The sequence below is a fragment of the Oncorhynchus mykiss genome, chromosome 2 (genome assembly GCF_057628025.1).
Source record: "Oncorhynchus mykiss isolate SJ-2025 chromosome 2, ASM5762802v1, whole genome shotgun sequence".
NCBI lineage: Eukaryota > Metazoa > Chordata > Actinopteri > Salmoniformes > Salmonidae > Oncorhynchus > Oncorhynchus mykiss.
Genome location: NC_143023.1, coordinates 78,503,862 through 78,511,366, shown reverse-complemented (window position 1 = coordinate 78,511,366; position 7,505 = coordinate 78,503,862). Strand labels below are relative to the sequence as shown.

At 48.0% G+C, this 7,505-nt stretch overlaps 1 long non-coding RNA gene across 1 annotated transcript in view; it reads left to right on the top strand.

The window, feature by feature from the left end:
- The window catches only part of LOC149985240 (uncharacterized), an 8,834-nt gene extending 1,635 nt beyond the window's left edge, over positions 1-7,199 (top strand). The window contains exon 2 of the long non-coding RNA XR_016488531.1: positions 6,668-7,199. This is a non-coding gene — a long non-coding RNA (uncharacterized LOC149985240). The remainder of the gene's footprint in view (positions 1-6,667) is intronic.
- Positions 7,200-7,505: the final 306 nt, after the last annotated feature.

Genomic DNA, 7,505 nt, shown 5'->3' with positions numbered 1-7,505 from the left:
CTCCACGAACTGACGGGATGGATCCGGATGGATTAAGATGGGAGCTGTAGTGAATTGATGCTTGAGGCCCGAGAACCCGGTCAGAACCCGGTCAGCAGCTGGAGACCACGTGAACGGGACATTGGGAGAGGTGAGTGCTGAAAGGGGGAAGCCAGTGTGCTGTAACCCCAGATGAAACAGCGGTAGAAATTAACAAACCTCAGGAAGCATTGCACCTGCACTCTGGATGTGGGTTGAGGCCAATCCAGCACCGCTATCACCTTTCCAGAATCCATCTGCATATTTTCTACAGCGTTGATGGAAGGAGACTGTGGAGATATGGAATTCGCATTTCTCAGCTTTAACAAATAACTGGACCTCCAGGAGACGCTGGAAGACCTGTTGGGTGTGAAGAACATGTTCTTGAGCTGAGCTGGAAAAGACGAGGATGTCATCGAGGTAGACGGACACGAACCGTTTCTCCATGTTCACCACGGAGAGCATTGTTAACAAGGGCCTGGAACACTGCAGGAGCATGAGTCAGTCCAAATTGCATCACCGGGTATTCATAGTGCCCGCTAGCCGTGTTAAAGGCTGTCTGCCACTCGTCTCCTTCCCGTAAGCGCACCAGATGGTAGATGTTCCAAAGGTACAACCTCGAGAAGATAGTAGCCCCCTGGAGAGGCTCAAAAGCTGAGGCAATGAGTGGTAGCGGGTAACGTTTTTTAACCGTGATATCATTAAGGCCCCGGTAGTCAATACACGGGCACAAGGTTTTGTCCTTCTTCTCCACAAAGAAGAACCCTGCACCAGCGGGGGAGGCAGAAGAATGAATACACCCTGCAGCCAGGGAGTCCTCAATGTACCTTTACATCGCCTTGGTCTCGGGACACAACAGGGAATAAAGCCTTCCCTGAGGTGGTGAAGTGTCCTGGAGAAGGCAGTTGTAGGGCAGATGCGGAGAAAGCGATGTGGCACGGGGCTTGTTGAAAACCTCCCAGAGGTCCTGGTACTCTGCGGGAACAGAGGAGAGGTCCGAGGCTTTTCCCAAGCCTGCAGGAAGATGACATAGGGCAGTCTGCAGTAACTTCAGGCAATGAGCGTGGCAGAATGGGCTCCAACCCTTGATAGAACCAACCGTCCAGTCGATAAAGCGATTGTGCCTCTGGAGCCATGAAAACCCTAAAACCACGGGTACCTGAGGAGATTCGATGATCAGAAATTGCATGGACTCACTGTGGTTACCTGACACTCGCAGGTTGACTATGTCAATAGAGAGCCCATCCAGCGCTCTGACGTCAATGGGAAGGGAGAGGGGTTGAGTAGGGATTCCAAGCTCTGACACCAGGGTAGTGTCCATTAAACTCTCGTCAGCCCCAGTGTCAATGAGTACCCAGACAACCCACAGCAGGATGGCATGGAGAGGGGTACGAGTACTGAGAGAATCTAAATTCTCCGTATGGCCCACCAGCGTACTCGTACCTACTGATGAGCCTGGTCTTTCAATGGACAGGTAGAAATTAAACGACCGGTACAGACAGATCTTGGTGTTCAGTATGCGTAAACATTCAGCAGGACACAACCTAGCTCTGCCAAGTTGCATAAGCTCTGGAAGAGGCGAGTCAGCAGACCTCAGGTAACCTCGGATTCTCTCTGTAAAGTAGTTGCAGGGGACTTCCGGGATCCCTCGGAGGCGAGGTGGGATCATTGGATGAGCAAGTGTGACTGGGAACAGACCTCCTCTCCCTGCTACGTTCCCGTAAGCGCCCATCAATCCATATGGCCAAGGTGATGAGAGAGTTGAGATCCATGGGCAGCTCCTGGGCTGCGAGTTCATCTTTACCCTCTTCCGATAATTCATGAAGGAACGTGTCGAACAGGGATTGCGGGTTCCAGGCACTCCCGGCGGTCAACATGCGGAAATCAACCGCATAGTCTGCCACACTACTGGAGTCTTGACGTAGTAAGAGTAGCGTCCGAGCAGCCTCTCTCCCAGGCAACAGAGAATCAAACACCTTTTTTACCTCCGCCATGAACTCCTTCAGACTGAAGCACATAGTGGATTGTTGCTCCACACGGCTGTAGCCCAGACGAGAGCCCTCCCACACATCAGAGTTATAAGGTATGCTATCTTCGAGCGGTCCGAGGGAAAAGAAGAGGGCTGCAGCTCGAAGATGAGGAGCAGTCGGTGAGAAACGCCCGACAGGTTCCTGAATCTCCAGCGTAGCGCTCCGGAGGAGGTAAGCAGAGTTCTCGGGAAGTCAGGGTGGGCTGGGGAGACGCGCTGCTAACCAGGTTACTGAGAGGCTCGGAGGTTACTGTTGTGGCTGGCTGCCTAATAGACAATGCGCGGAATAGCTCCAGCAATGTATTGAAAGTGTGGTCATGACGTTCCGCTAAGGTCTGGAATCCTTCCATAACATTTTCAAGCAACACCAATGGTGGCTCCTTGAGAGGAGAGGATGTTGCGAAGCTGGCCCAAGTCCGCTGTGTCAGTCATGGCCAGTTCGTACTAACACAACTCAGGATAAGACCCAGATGCAGACACAGGAGGCAGGTTCGAATCTCAGATGTTTATTACAAAATAGGGGGTAGGCAAATGGCTGGTCCAGGGCAGGCAGAGGTCGGAAATCAAAGACAGTGTCAACCAGGGACAGAACGGCAGGCAGGCTCAGAGTCAGAGCAGGCAGAATGGTCAGAACCGGGAGGACTAGAAAACAGAAACTAGAGATACTGGAAAATGGGAAAACACTCTGGTAAGACTGGACAAGACAAGATGAATTTGCGGTGAAAGAGAGGAAGAGAGGTGAAACAGATCAGGGTGTGACAGATTTGGGATAGGCTTACAACAAAAATCTCAAACAACGTTCTATTGCCGGATTCAAACATGCAACCTTTTGCACATGAGGCAGAGGGTCCTAATGGTGAGTGAACATGTAACATTTTGCACCAGAGGCAGATGCTTATGCTGATCCACCATCCCCGACCACAATGCCCTAGCAAAACCGAAACATACTTGATTGTAACAGCACTCCCTGTTGCCCCTAGTGGCCGGTTTCCTTGTCATCTCCCGACGAACTCAGACATGGATGGATGTCTAATACTGACTTGTATCACGGGTGACCTGGCTGGAAATGTGTGTTTGGGAAACACAACATTACATGTCAGGAGGGACAAGGGAAGGATGAGCAAAGGATAGGACTACTGTGAGTAATGAATAATGCTGTGTCACTGTGAACAGGTCCTACTGGAGCAGGTCCCAAGCTGTCAGTAAGGGGAGAGGAGAGGAGAGGAGAGGAGAGGAGAGGAGAGGAGAGGAGAGGAGAGGAGAGGAGAGGAGAGGAGAGGAGAGGAGAGGAGAGGAGAGGAGAGGAGAGGAGAGAACTGGGGAAGCATGCAGAAACACAAAAACAGCATCACAATATTGTATAATCAAACATACACATAAACACAACCTCACAAATGGATGAATCAGAATAGTCAAAGATGGAGGTAAGATGGTATTCACATACACACACAACACTACCGACAGCAATATACACAACAATCCATACATTGAGCGAGCCAACACATGACAGAAGGCACACAGATATGCACACTGCCCACAAAATGAGGTGGAAACTGACAATTGTATGACCGTATTAGAAACACATATTTCCCTCAGATTACAAAGACCCACATAGAACTCGAAAACAAATCAAATTTTGATAAACTACCATATCTATTAGGTGAAATACCACAGTGTGCCATCACAGCAACAATATGTGTGACCTTTTGCCACAAAAGGACAACCAGTGAAGAACAAACACCATTGCAAATATCAAATCAAGTTGTATTAGTCACATGCGCCAAATACAACAGGTACCCAGGGGATAATGGGAGAAAAGGCTTACTTACGAGCCCCCAACCAACAACGCAGTTTAAAAAAAATACAGACAAGAATAAGAGATAAAAGTATCAAGTAATTAAAGAGCAGCAGTAAAACAACAATAGCGAGACTATATACAGGGGGGTACCGGTACAGAGTCAATGTGCAGGGGCACCGGTTAGTTGAGGTAGAATGTACATGTAGGTAGAGTTATTGAAGTGACTACCTAGATGACAACAACAGAGAGCAGCAGCGGTGTAAAGAGGGAGGGGGGCAATGAAAATCGTCTGGGTAGCCATTTGATTAGTTCAGGAGTCTTATGGCTTGAAGGTAGAAGCGGTTTCGAAGCCTTTTGGACATAAACTTAAGCGCTTTTATCATTTGCCGTGCGATAGCAGAGAGAACAGTCTATGACTAGGGTGACTGGAGTCTTTGACAATTTTTAGGGCCTTCCTATGACACCGCCTGGTATAGAGGTCCTGGATGGCAGGAAGCTTGGCCCCAGTGATGTACTGGGCCGTTCGCATTACCCTGTGTATTGCCTTGCGGTTGGAGGCCGAGCGGTTGCCATACCAGGCAGTGATGCAACCATGCTCTAGGTGGTGCAGCTGTAGAACCTTTTGAGGATCTGAGGACTCATGCCAAATGTCTCCTGAGTGGGAATAGGTTGCGTCGTGCTCTCTTGACGACTGTCTTGGTATGCTTGGACCATGTTAGTTTGTTGGTGATGTGAACACCAAGGAACTTGAAGCTTTCAACCTGCTCCACTGCAGCCCCGTCAATGAGAATGGGGGTGTGCTCTGTCCTCTTTTTCCTGTATTCCACAATCATCTCATTTGTCTTGATCACGTTGAGGGAGAGGTTGTTGCCCTGGCACCACACGGCCAGGTCTCTGACCTCCTCCCTATAGGCTCTCGTCGTTGTCGGTGATCAGGCCTACCACTATTGTGTCATCGGCAAATGTAATGATGGTGTTGGAGTCGTGCCTGGCCATGTAGTCATGAGTGAACTTGAAGTACAGGAGAGGATAGAGCATGCACATGTGAGGGGCCCTAGTGTTGAGGATCAGCGTGGTGGATGTGTTGTTACCTACCCTTACCACCTGGGGGCGGCCCGTCAGGAAGTCCAGGACCCAGTTGCAGAGGGAGGTGTTTAGTCACAGGGTCCTTAGCTTATTGATGAGCTTTGAGGGCACTATGGTGTTGAATGCTGAGCTGTTGTCAATGAAAAGCATTCTCACATAGGTGTTCCTTTTGTCCAGGTGGGAAAGGGCAGTGTGGAGTGCAATAGAGATTGCATCATCTGTGGATCTGTTGGGGCGGTATGCAAATTGAAGTTGGTCTAGGGTTTCTGGGATAATGGTGTTGATGTGAGCCATGACCAGTCATTCAATGCACTTCACGGCTACAGACGTGCTACGGGTCGTAGTCATTTAGGCAGGTTACCTTAGTGTTCTTGTGCACAGGCACTATGGTGGTCTGCTTAAAACATGTTGGCATTACAGACTTAACAGATGTTTAAAATGTCAGTGAAGACACTTGCCAGTTGGTCAGCGCATGCTCGCAGTACACGTCCTGTAATCTGTCTGATTGTCTGTCTGAATGTTGACCTGTTTGAAGGTCTTCCTCAGATCAGCTAAGGAGAGCGTGATCACACAGTCATCCGGAACAGCTGGTGCTCTCATGCATGTTTCAGTGTTATTTGCCTCGAAGCGAGCATAGAAGTAATTTAGCTTGTCTGGTAGGCTCTTGTCACTTTGTAGTCTGTAATGGTTTGCAAGCCCTGCCACATCCGACGAGCGTCAAAGCCGGTGTAGTATATTCATGTTTATTTATTTTTCCTTTTGTACTTTTCTATTTGCACATTGTAACAAAACTGTACATAACCATAATATTACATTTTAATTGTCTCTATTCATCTTGTGAGTGTAATGTTTACTGTTAATTTCTGATTGTCTATTTCACTTTTGTTTATTATCTATTTATTTTGCTTTGGCAATGTAAACATCTGTTTCCCATAACAATATAGTGAGAGAGAGAGAGAGAGAGAGAGAGCAAGAGAGAGAGAGAGAGAGAGAGAGAGAGAGAGCGAGAGAGAGAGAGAGAGAGAGAGAGAGAGAGAGATAGAGAGAGAGAGAGAGAGAGAGAGAGAGAGAGAAAGAGAAAGAGAAAGAGAAAGAGAGAGAGATGGGAGAATAGAAGAGAGGAGAGGAGAGGAGAGGAGAGGAGAGGAGAGGAGAGGAGAGGAGAGGAGAGGAGAGGAGAGGACTGGGGAAGCATGCAGAAACACAAAAACAGCATCACAATATTGTATAATCAAACATACACATAAACACAACCTCACAAACGGATGAATCCGAATAGTCAAAGATGGAGGTAAGATGGTATTCACATACACACACAACACTACCGACAGCAATACACACAACAATCCATACATTGAGCGAGCCAACACATGACAGAAGGCACCACTGTCCTTGTCTGATGATTTACATTCCTTGTAACATAATGAAATTGTGTCTGAGGCAGAGACAAAGGCAAAGGCAGGTGTCCTAGCATTTACCTGGTTTCAAAAATATTGTAAAAAGATTACAGATACTTAAAAGGCGCAAGTTTAAGTTTGTTCCACCTGAGCGAGTCAGATCACAAGTCAGAGACTACTATGATGATACACCAAATGCTGCAATAGTTTATGTGTAGGGAGCTAGGAGTATTTCTCCTGTCTTATCCGGTTGTACTGTGTAAATGTAAGTATGCTCCCTCTAATTCTCTCTCTTTCTCTTTCTCCTTCTCTCTCTCTTTCTCTCTCTCTTTCTCTCAGAAGACCTGAGCCCTAGGACCATGCCTCAGGACTACCTGGCCTGATTACTCCTTGCTGTCCCCAGTCCACCTGGTCGTGCTGCTGCTCCAGTTTCAACTGTTCTGCCTACGGCTATGGAACCACGACCTGTTCACCGGACGTCCTACCTTGTCCCGGACCTGCTGTTTTGGACTCTAAGCACCTGCTGAATGATCGGCTATGAAAAGTCAACTGACATTTACTCTTGAGGTGCTGACATGTTGCACCCTCTACAACCACTGTGATTATTATTATCTGACCCTGCTGGTCATCTATGAACGTTTGAACATCTTGGTCACGTACTGTTATAATCTCCACCCGGCACAGCCAGAAGAGGACTGGCTCCTCTCTAGATTTCTTCCTAGGTTCCAGCCTTTCTAGGGAGTTTTTCTAGCCACCGTGCTTCTACATCTGCATTGCTTGCTGTTTGGGGTTTTAGGCTGGGTTTCTGTACAGCACTTTGTGACATCGGCTGATGGTAAAATAACTTTATAAATCAATTTGATGGATTTGATTGAAATGCGTTTGATGGTTCTTTTTTTTTCTTCTAATGCCTCTTAAGGGGAAAGTAATCCAAAAGTAATTGAGCATCCTTCCAGTCATTAGGTAGCAGGCAAACATCAGCTCTGTATCCCAGGAGTTCAGCAGTAGCCAGTTGAACCCAGTCTCACAGTTAGCAGTTTGGATGGAGTAGATTTACCCTGTAAACTGAGAATGTCACGGACAAAGGCACAGGAGAGCACAGCATTGGGAAAAAGAGGGTAAGAGAGGGAGGGAGGGAGGGAGGGAGGGAGGGAGGGAGGGAGGGAGGGAGGGAGGG